The sequence below is a fragment of the Rhodamnia argentea genome, chromosome 5 (assembly GCF_020921035.1).
Source record: "Rhodamnia argentea isolate NSW1041297 chromosome 5, ASM2092103v1, whole genome shotgun sequence".
Taxonomy (NCBI): domain Eukaryota; kingdom Viridiplantae; phylum Streptophyta; class Magnoliopsida; order Myrtales; family Myrtaceae; genus Rhodamnia; species Rhodamnia argentea.
Genome location: NC_063154.1, coordinates 4,688,711 through 4,700,085, shown reverse-complemented (window position 1 = coordinate 4,700,085; position 11,375 = coordinate 4,688,711). Strand labels below are relative to the sequence as shown.

Genomic DNA, 11,375 nt, shown 5'->3' with positions numbered 1-11,375 from the left:
TAGACCTTGGAATATATGGCTAGTTTGATCGCCTTTCATGTCTAGATCCAGCCCTGGAAGCCAAGTACATTTTTCAGTGGCCAAGTACGCATCTTTCCGGGTCAAAAAACAGCATCTCAGCAAAATAATACACAAATCAAAGTTTCAACTAAAAGCAAACTAACAAGTATGAAGAAATATTCCTCATAAGCAAGAGACCCGAACTAATGAAGAAAACCCAAACAATTCCATAACGCGAAAAGGAAAATTTTGTGACAGGAAGATAAAACTAGATAGCTTGTCTAGAGAAACCAAAACTTTAGCTTCAGCCTCGACTTGACATCATTATCAAGTCGGTGCATACGGATAAAGCAAGACAAGGCAACACAAGGCAACATCAACATGTTGAAGCACAAGGTTCGATTTATATAAGGATAAAGAGAAGCCATAGAAGTAACCAGCAACACCAACCAAGAGCAGTTCAGATTCTCGACACAAGAAACAGCGGCATTAGTTGTACTAAGAGCAAGTTCAGATGCTCAGATAGAAACAACAAAACCAACATGAGAGCACGTTCAGAATAGATCATAAGTCTTTTATTATACATGTTAAATATGTATCGAGTTTGAACCCATGTATAAATCTGATCTATAAGTATGTGGGGAAATTCGACTGGAATTCTTTTGGATATACTCGGATGTGCATAAATTAACGAAGTCCATCTTGGATCATTATCAACTTGGACGTTTCTTGAATTTTGATTACTGAGCAGAATACAATTAGAACATAAAAGTTGGGCTAGAGAAAGAATAAAAATATTCCTTCCTATTTCCAGTGGAAGTCACGGTCAAAATAGGAAATCCAATATGCATTTGAAGACCATGGCGGACTAATATATATGCTTATTGCAAGTTGGATTTCGTTACAGAGGTCTTGAAGTGTTGTTTATCAAACGAGCACTTGGTGAAGCTGATTAAATCTTGTGGTAAGATTTGTGTAATTCCTTAGCGAGATTGAGAGATTATTTCGTGAGGAATTGGGGGCTCGTGTGTTATTAGATATACTTGGGGTTGGGAAACACTGAGTGTTTAAGTGACTCGAGTGTGATTTGTAATCTCCATCGAATCGCTTGTTCTATAGTGAAATTCGTTGCAACTCCTCATGTGGACGTAGGTTTCTATGATTGAACCATATACATCTGGTATCCGATTTATTTTCTTGTTGTATCTATTATTGCTCGATCACTTGTTCCACCCAACATTGTAATGAAAAACTTTTCCTTGATCACTTCATTACTTGAAGCTGGCAACCTTGATGAGACCCCGGTCGCCCAATTTCAGTCACCCCCTCGGCCTCACCAGGTTTCGTCAAAGGTCGACGATCCTGCGCTCGAGCTGCAAACATGAGACTTCTTGAGGTAAGATATAACAGCGACATGTCTCAATGCACTATCAGATTCTGGCAGAAACAACATTAATGTAAGTCAATGGCCTTTTGTTTCTCTTATGCCTCATGAGTTCAGAATAATTACATCTTCAGGAAACCCCTTCAACGTCTCAGCAACGTAGTTTTCAATGGCATACAGTATCGGCAATGTCTGAAATGTCGACCATTGAAGGTATAAAGCAAGATATGGCAGAATAGGAACCGGACGGAAAAGAGTTCTAGGTGGAAAAAGGAGTAACCTAGAAAGAGAAATTAACCTTTCAAGAAAATCCCTAAGGTTGTAAGATAAGAAAGCTCAATCATTTTCCACATTTTTCTAGTGGAGACACGATTCTAGCAGATCCATCATCACACATTGCATGTTCTAGATTACCCATTATGGTTTTGGTCAACTCAGACTCTGTAGATAATCACACGACGTTTTCATTTGGTTATTGCAGTTAACCCACAGTTTGTGTGCTACCTCAGTGATGGACGCCAAGTGGGGACGCAATCTATTGTACTCTTGATGTATCCACAGTCGCCCATAGTCACACCTGCATGAGGAGTGCACTTAGCAATAAATCCAAGCAAGCCATTAGACTTCACTATTATCACATCAAGCATAAAAACCATGCTAATATTTTATGTGGAATCAAAGTGTCTACTTACTCTTCCTTGGAGGAAGCAGCAACACCAAGTCGCAGCACCTCAAGTGGCAGGTTAACCGCCGGAGCCCCAGTCCTGGAAAACATTTAGAATAGCTAGTGGGTGTAAACTAATGATGGTATCACTATGGATTAAATATCATTATGATATGATGGAGCAGGACAGTACGAATCGATTGATATGCTATGAAAGACGATTATTTAATAAGCTATTACATTAATAAGAAACTCGGACAATTCAAGCAGAAAATGCTCAGTTCTTCCTTTGATCTTTTCATGATAATGCTTTGAGATGTTAACTTATATGTAGACCAACAAGATTCTAGCATGCAAAGCCTAAGTTAAGAGGAGAGATTAAAGCGCTGAATCATTACAATTTGTTCCCTGAAAATAAATGGCAAATGATCTACCTTAAATCCAATATGCAAATAGTCCTTCATAAGGTAAGGTAAGTAACAGCAGTACTCTTCATCAGCCTTTGAACATTCAGTAAGTCATCAACATGTTTTAAGTAAAAGAAGTGCTTCGATATGCAAAACGAACACCTTCCGACACCACAAAATTAGTATACGGTATGGAAAGGAAATCAGCCGAACAAAAATAACTATTACCAATGTATAGACCACGTAACGGTAATTAATGACCCGAAAGATTCGAAAAGGGAACATTGAGCTCTAATTTGACATGCAAATAAATCCGCAAAAGGACACTAAGAGTGTCAATATTTGTGTACGATGCTTACTTTAAAGTGAATATTTTTTTCGGATCACTTAAGTACCAATTTCAATGCCAACTCCGATAACCTTCGATGGAAATCTGACGTGGCATCTACGTGGCCCGCCAGAGCTTTCAAGTCAGCAATAAAAAAAAGCCAAAAGTTAAAAACATTGAAAAACTAAAAAATATGCTAAATAAACTTAAAAAAAAGTGGAAAACCTCTGTTGCAGAGGAAGCTCTCGCCGCTGCCGCCCACCATTGCCGGCGCCGCGAGGGGTGGAGGATGGCCGAGGAGGATCGCTGTGCCCCGGCGACCCACGCCGAGGCCTCGCCCGGGTTGGCGAGGCCCGACCGTGGCCAACCTCGCCAAGTTGAGCCTCGCCTTGGTGGGGTGCGGCCAGCCTCGCCTAGTGATGGCCAAGCCTTGCAAAGCCGTCACTTGGGCAAGGCTCGACCTCCCCAAATTTGGGCGAGGTCGGCCTTGCCTTGGGTTTGGAAGGCTAGCCACTTTCGGGCCTCGCCGACCCTGTTGAGACCTTGGCGAGGGTCGCCGGGGCTCGGTGACTTCCCACCCCTCGCCGGCGATGGTGGGGCAGCAAGAGAAACCCTCGCCGCTGCAACAGAGGCTTCCTTTTTTTATTTTTTATTTTTTAGGCTATTTTCTGTTTAATTATAATTTTTAAAAAAAATTAAAGATTTTTAAGTTGAACAGTCCATGTGGACACCACATGGACCCCATGTGGTGTCTACATGGGTTGATTTTTTAAGAAAAATTGACACGTAATATTAAAAAATTAATGAAAAATGCCACGTATACTATTTGGCCGAAATTGATACTTAAGTGATTATTTTTTTGCCGAAATTGGCATTTAGGTTATCATTTTCCCTCCGATTTGGCACATAAGTGATCCGAAAAAAAATACTGGCACTAAAGTGAGCGTTATACATAAATATTGGCGTTTCAGTTGTCCTTTTGCCCAAATAAATCCAAGATGTGTTGATCTTGAAAGGAGACCGTTTAAAGTCTAAAAATGCAATCGGTCTCCTGACATCATTTAATGGTAATCGTATGGAAACAAAGTTATAAACGACGAGACTTAGCCCACATGTAACCTGTAGGGCTTGCAGCCGCAAAAGATCCGTCGATCTTAATCTAAAAGTTCGTTGGTGGAAAAAAAAAAAATAACGCCTACCGACATATTAAAAAGCTAAACCTGCGGCTAACAAAAGTATAAAGAGGAGAATCTAAGTGATCAATCTCCAATTTTTAATCTTATGCTCCGTTTGTTTCGTGGAAAATATGACTTTTCCGGAAAATGTTTTCCAGGAAAATGACTTCCTTTTCCGATGTTTGGCAAAAATTTGAAAAAGTTCCGGAAAATATTTTCCGCCGTTTGGTAAGGAAAATTCGTCTTATTTTAAGTTCAGAGACTTGATTATATTAATTTTTTAATTAATGCCCTTCCAGTACCAATTTCATGAAAAAAGTTCAATTTGGCAATTTCGATGAATTCTAACTTGAAGTTCAAAGGTGCAATTTTTTGGATTTTCTTTTTATGATTTTTTTTATATTTTGAAATTAAAAAATAAAGGAAAATTAAAGTGAATTGGTTCAAGGTTACTTTTCCGAATTTGAAACAATATCAAATCGATTCAATCCTACTTGCAGATAGGGTTGGCGATGGTGCGAACGGCGGTGTCTCAAGCGAAGGAGCCTCATGGTTCGTGGTGAGTTCCGGGGATGTTTCGGCAATCTCAAATCAAAATCAATTCCGTATGTCAACTTATTGCGCCCACGGAAATTGCCACCTTGCAAGGCGGGGGACTTGCAACCGTGCTCTCTATTGTGGCCGTGAAGTCTTCAATGAATTTCCATGGCCTCAAAAGTCTCTCGTGATCGGAATCTACGGGAAGAGTCTCCTGGTTGCCGCCACCGCTTAGTAAGAGAGCTCATGGGTGACTGCTATGAATCGTTTTCTCGGCGAATGTTCACCATCGGGCAAACTTGTGAAAATAGAGAGAATGGAGCTTCGCCTGGCCATTAGTAAAAGCGCGAGAACAGAGGGAGAGAGATGCGCCTTTAATTTTTGTGGAAACAAATGAAGGTGGTCCCCGTCGACTACGTTGCGGAGGTCTCGCAGCGCCTCCGGGAGGCCACCCTTGGCGGCGACTCGGAATCGACCTTTGAATGCCTCGTCGACCCACTTGTCGACGTCAACTACGTCGGGGCGGTGAGCCTCAAGATCGGAAGTCCGACGTCATCCTACGCGGCGAGTCCACAGCCGAGCTCTGCGTGGAGCAAGAGAAGTTCGGGACGGACGTCACGACTTTGTTCCTCGCTATAGCTTTCCTTGCTCAAGGCCGGAGCCACTCGCTACGGCCGTGGCCGGCAACCCGCTGAGGGAGAAGAAGGAATACTAAAAAAAGACAAAAAAAATAATAAAGAAAGTAATTAAAAAATAGATTTTATCCAAAAAATGAAAAATGAAATTTTTGAAATTTGAAAAAATAAATAAAAAACGAAAAGAAAGCAAAAAAATAATTAAAAAGAAAAAAATAGTTGAAAGAGAGGAGGAATGAAAAGTGTGGAAAATGTTTTTCTCTTCTCAAAATGAGGAAATCATTTTCCTTAGTTTTAGAAGGTTTTTTTTGTTGATCGGAAAATATTTTCCGTTGACCGCTCATTTTCCGCCCCCAAACACCAGAAATTGGGGAAAATGTTTTCCGGAAAAATATTTTTTGTGAAACAAACGGAGCCTAAGTGAGTCCCTTATTTTGTCCACTTGCGACAGAGACCTCTCTTGTGCAATTATAGATGGACGGCCCTTCGTGCTAAACGATTTGGAAAATCCTCTTCATCAAGTTAATCCTAATCCAAATAGGAATATGCACACGGATTCAAATACAAGACATAATTTAACAGACGAGTTCATAAAGCTCATCAAGAAGCTCCTCCCTTTCTGCTGCCATTGCTCTGACACAAATAACATGAAGAAGTTCATACACAACCAAAAGCAGAGGGAGTGCATAGGGAGAAAATATGTATCAAAGGTGTGTGGGTAGAGTGAGTGAACCCCAAAATGGGTTTAGACTGTGGAATCTACTGTTAGTTTGCTCGTATCAAACAACCACCCACCCCCGCCACCCCCTCCCACGCCCCCCCCCCCCGGGGCGAATCGCTTCATGACTAGATCTGTCTCTAGAAGTCAAGTACATATTTTTCAGTAGCCAAGTACAAATCTTTTCGCGTTGAAAAACATCATTTCGGCAAAATAATACACAAATCAAATTTTCAACCAAAAAGCAAAGTAACAGTTTGAAGAAATATTCCTCACAAGCAAGAGACCCAAAATAATGAAGGATATAGAACTTTGATAGTTGAACACGGTAACCCAAACAATTCCATGAACGCGAAAAGGAAAATTTTCTGATAGAAACATAAAACTAGACAGGTTGTGCTGAGAAACCAAAAGTTTTGCTTCAGCCTCAACTCAACATCATTAATCAAGTTGGCGCATAGGGATAAAGTAAGACATGCAACACAAGGCAACATTAACATGTTGAAGCATAGGGTTCAATTTATAAAATAATGAAGGATGCCACAAAAGTAACTAGCAATACCAACCAAGAGCAGTTCGGATGCTCGACACACAAAGAGACAAGACAGGAATATTCTCATGTTGTCCATCGACTACGCCTTTCAGCCTGATCCTAGGCCCTGTCATTAATTGTACTAAGAGCAAGTTCAGATGTTCTGACGGGAAACAACAGAAACAACGAAACAACATATGGGGAGCAAGTTCGGATGCTCAAACAAGACATGACTATATCATAAGTTTTTTATTAGACACCGAAAGACTTCCATGATCACTTCATTACTTGGGTCCGGCAACCTTGATCTGACACTGGTTGACCAATTTTCAGTTGTCCCCACGCCATGCCACAGTTCGCGCAAGGTTGACTATCCTACCCTCAAGCTGCAAACATGAGAATTCTCGAAATAAGATATAGCAGCAAGTCGCAGTGCATTATCAAATTCAGGTAGAAACAAGATTAATGTAAGTCAATGGCCTTTTGTTTCTCTCATGCTTTACGAATTCGGAATAATTACATCTTGGTGGGTTCAAGTTGTCACATGTTTCTTTATACTTCTATTAGCGAAGAAAAGAATAGAGAGGGAAAACGACCATAAGCAATGAAGTAGTCAATAGATTTCTCAGATCTTCATGAAACCCCTTCATCGTCTCAGCAGAGTAGTTTTCAATTGCATAAAGTATTGGCAATGGCTGAAATATGGACCGTTCAAGGTATAAAGAAAGATAGGGAAGAATAGGATCTGAGTTCTGGATGCATAAAGTTGTAAGATAAGACAGCCCAGTTATTTTTCACATTTTTCTAATGGAGACACGATTCCGGCAGATCCCTCATCACACACTGCATGTTTTAGATTACCCATTAAGGTTTTGATCATCTCATACTCTCTAGATAATTACATGCCATTTTCATTTGGTTATTGCAGTTAACCAACGGCTTGTATGCTACCTCAAGGATGGTCTCCAAGTGCGGACGTAGTTTATGGTACTCTTGATGTAAACGAAGCAGCGCAAAGTCGCACCTGCATGATGAGCATCCTTAGCAACAAATCTAAGCAAGCCATTAAACTCGCCATTAATACATCAACATAAGTAAGAATGCCAATATTTTCATGTGGAACGAAAGTGTTTACTTACTCTGCCTTGGAGGAATCAGCAACACCAAGTCGCAGCACCTCAAGTGGTAGGTTTAGCACTGAAGTACCAAAGCTGGAAAACATTTAGATTAGTTACTAGGCCTAAGCTAATGATCGTACCACTATGGATTAACTATCATTATGATACGATGGAGCAAGACAGTACGAGTCGATCATTGATATGCTAAGAAAGACCATTATTTAATATGCTATTACATTAGTAAAATGCTTGGACAACTCAAGCAGAAAATGCAATTGATTGACTATAAATTAGAGAGGGAGTAATACAGCAGTTCTTCCTTTGATCTCTTCATGATAATGCTTTGAGATATTAACATAAACATAGACGAACAAGATTCAACCATGCAAAGCCTAAGTTAAGAGGAGAGATCAAAACACTGAATCATTACCATTTGTTCCATGAGAATAAATAACAAATGATTCAGCTTAAGTCCAATATGCAGATAGTCTTTCATGTGGTAAGTAACAGCAATATTCTTCATCAGCCTTTAAACATTCACTAAGTCATTAGTATGTTTTAAGTAAAAGAATTGCTTCGGATATGCAAAACGAACACCTTCCGTCATCACAAAAATTGAGAAAAGTACACTAGAAGTGCCATAACTTTTGTACGGCGTTCACTCGAGTGCCATGACTTTCAAAACTTTCACTTAAGTGTCATAACTTTCAAAAATCGTTCACTTGAGTGCCATGTTGACGTGGACGCCGGAAAAGCTAACATGGCAGCCGGAAAGCTGACGTATCACGCGCGAAAAAGTTATTGTAGCTCGCCTGAAAGCTGACATGGCACGCCAAAAAGTTACTGTAGCACGCGGAAAAGCGGACTGGCACGCGCGGAAAAGTTACTGTAGCACTCAAGTGAACGATTTTGCTCCGACGTAGCACTCAAGTAAATGATTTTTGAAAATTATGGCACTTAAGTAAACGTTTTGAAAGTTATGGCACTCAAGTAAACGCCGTACACAAGTTATGGCACTTCTAGTGTACTTTTTCCACAAAAATTAGTATAAGATATGGAAAGGAAAATCAGATAGCCAAAGATAACTATTACCAACGTATAGAACGCGTAACGGTAATTAATGACCCAAAAGATTCGAAAAGGGAACCTTGAGCTCTAACTTGAGACCCAAATAAATCCAAGATGTGTTGATCTTGAAAGAAGAGTACGTCTGAAGTTTGAAAATGCAAACGGTCTTCCGACATCATTTTATGGTAATCATACACAAACAAAGCTATAAACGATGATACGCAGCCCCCAACTATTTCTCAAAAGCACCACTTGTAACCTGTAGGGGTTGCAGCCTCAAAAGATATCACCTTGAAAAGCCATCAATCATGCATATTCGCTACTGTAGGGCTTACATCCGTCAATCTTGATCTAAAAGTTCGTTGGTGGAAAAAAGGAAAATAACGCCTACCAACACATAAAAAGGTAAACATGCGGCAAACAAAAGTATAAAGAGCATAATCTAAGTGATCAACCTCCAATTTTTTCACAGATATACCCTCAGTGACTAATATACGTTACAGCTGCAAAAGATCATAATAGTAGAAGCCATCTATCATGCATAATTTCTACAACTGACCTAAATAAGCGGAAGACCAACCATATATCGATGCGTGTCACATAAATCATATGGTTATTGTCTTACCTTCTAACTTTCCTTTTGATCTTTGCATAGTACTCATTTATCTCTGAATAATCCACAGCAGGATGTTCCCTGTTAAAGGAATTAGGATATAAATCAGATGAGTCCTCAATAAGCACAAGAATGAGTGAGATAGAAGCACCACAATAAGGATTGCCACAGAGATTACAAAACAAGAGTGAGATCTCTCATCGCCAATCGAATATCTTCTTTGAAAGTTTGGACCAAGTACATGAAAAACATGGAGCCATCATTCGGTTTCACTTCATAATTAGCGATAAATTGCTCGTCCAGCAGGCCCTTGAAAAAGATCAACAGGAGACAAATCTATTAGAATTTGATAAACTTGCTTCATATGACAAATTTGAATCGACTTCCTGATATCTATCAATATTTGGCCACGCTCAATTTTTCAATCTATCTATGCTTCATTCAAAACCAAAAAGTTTGTTTCAATGAAAAGGCTACTGTTCTCTCGAATTGGAATTGGTAAAACAAATAGGTTCAATTTGTCGATGTTTCCCTCGCAGCCGAAAGCTTGTTTCGGAAAAGGCTACTTTTTTCTTTAGTTGAAACTAACAAAACATTATCAAGCGTCACTAGTCTGAAAAGATTCTACCTTTTCCCTACATATGCAAACCTAGAAAAGGGTAGTTTCATTCACTGTCGAATTAAATAAACAACTGTGGCAAAAAAAAAAAAAATAGTACAAGAAACAGCACTGTTTCATTTTCAGATGCAAAAAATTCAAAGAACAAAGGATAACAGGATACTTGTTCCTGGAGGGAGGTGAAACTTGCATACAGCTCGTCAATAAGAGCATCTATTCCGTCTGCCATTGTTTAGGCACAAAGAACCTAGAAATCTTCACACAAACAGAAGCAGAGAAATTGTATGCAAAGAAAATCTTTATGAGGGTCGTATAGATTGTGTGAGTGACCAAGTTGGGTTTATATAGGCGATTGCCCTAGCAAAGCTGGGTGGTCATAACGGACATTACATTGAGGCTGAAAATGAGGAGAAGAGACGAAAGAAGAGTAATAAAGAAGTGAAGGCCAATCATGCTTTGTGGGAGTGTGTTGATCTGGAAGTAACCGCTCTTCAATGGCCAGGCTATGGGCCAAAGCTGGCTTACTGACGCCACTCTTCTTCGTTTTAAAGCTGGTAATGAGAGGGAAACACATGGAAAGGGTTTAGTTTTTGTCACCAAAAGGTGCACGCAAGGTCTATTTCATGTAACGTAGAGATGCCATGGCTGGAATTCTTACCTAGTCAATTGAATCAATAGATCTAGTGGTTCCCATGTGAGACCCGCACGTATGACAATATGAGTCGATCCAAGACAGACTAATCTAGACAAGAATTCACGGGTAACAATGAGGAATTGTAAAATCCTATCTTACCTTTTCTCACGTTTTTGCCATTTGTAGTACATGCACCTCCGGTCGAGGTGTCTTTTTTGTAGTTTCCTAATTACTCTCTTTTCCCTTTTTTGACTCTGCTTATTACTCATTCAACATATTTTCTTGAAGTTACCAATCAAGGAGAAAAAAAATCTGGTACATTACCAAAACTAGGGAAAGAAAGATCTAGGACATTACCAAAATCATGTTTTGCTGAAGTTCTACTAATTTTCTTTAATTTTCATACTGAATTCTTTTTCAAGTTAAATTTCTATGATCTTCTTTGGCAGTTGATAAACGTGTTTTGATTTTCTATTGATTACAAATATGCCAAAAAAATTATATGAGTTGGAGAAGAGATCGAAGAAAGTTATTTATCTTCTTCTCATTAATGATCATGGGGATAAGTACCGTGAGTGTCATAACTTGTGTACGGCATTCATTTGAATGCCATAACTTTCAAAATGTTCACTTGAATATCATAATTTTCAAAAATCGTTCACTTGAGTGCCATAATTTTCAAAAATCGTTCACTTAAGTATTACATCAACTTTTCCGATGTCCACGTCAGCTTTTCGAACATGCCACATCAGTTTTCCGGTGTGGCACGTCAATTTCCGACATCCACGTCAGCGATGGCACTCAAGTGAATGATTTTTGAAAGTTATGGTACTTAAGTAAACGTTTTGAAAGTTATGGCACTCAAGTGAACGCCGTACAAAATTTATGGCACTGATAGTGTACTTATCCCATGATCATGTTGTAAGAAACATCTGTAAGTTAT

At 39.4% G+C, this 11,375-nt stretch overlaps 1 protein-coding gene across 1 annotated transcript in view; it reads right to left on the bottom strand.

Annotated features, from left to right (window-relative positions):
• Positions 1-11,375, bottom strand: part of LOC115749848 — a 469,397-nt gene that overhangs the window by 192,585 nt on the left and 265,437 nt on the right. The gene's annotated exons all lie outside the window — the stretch shown is intronic.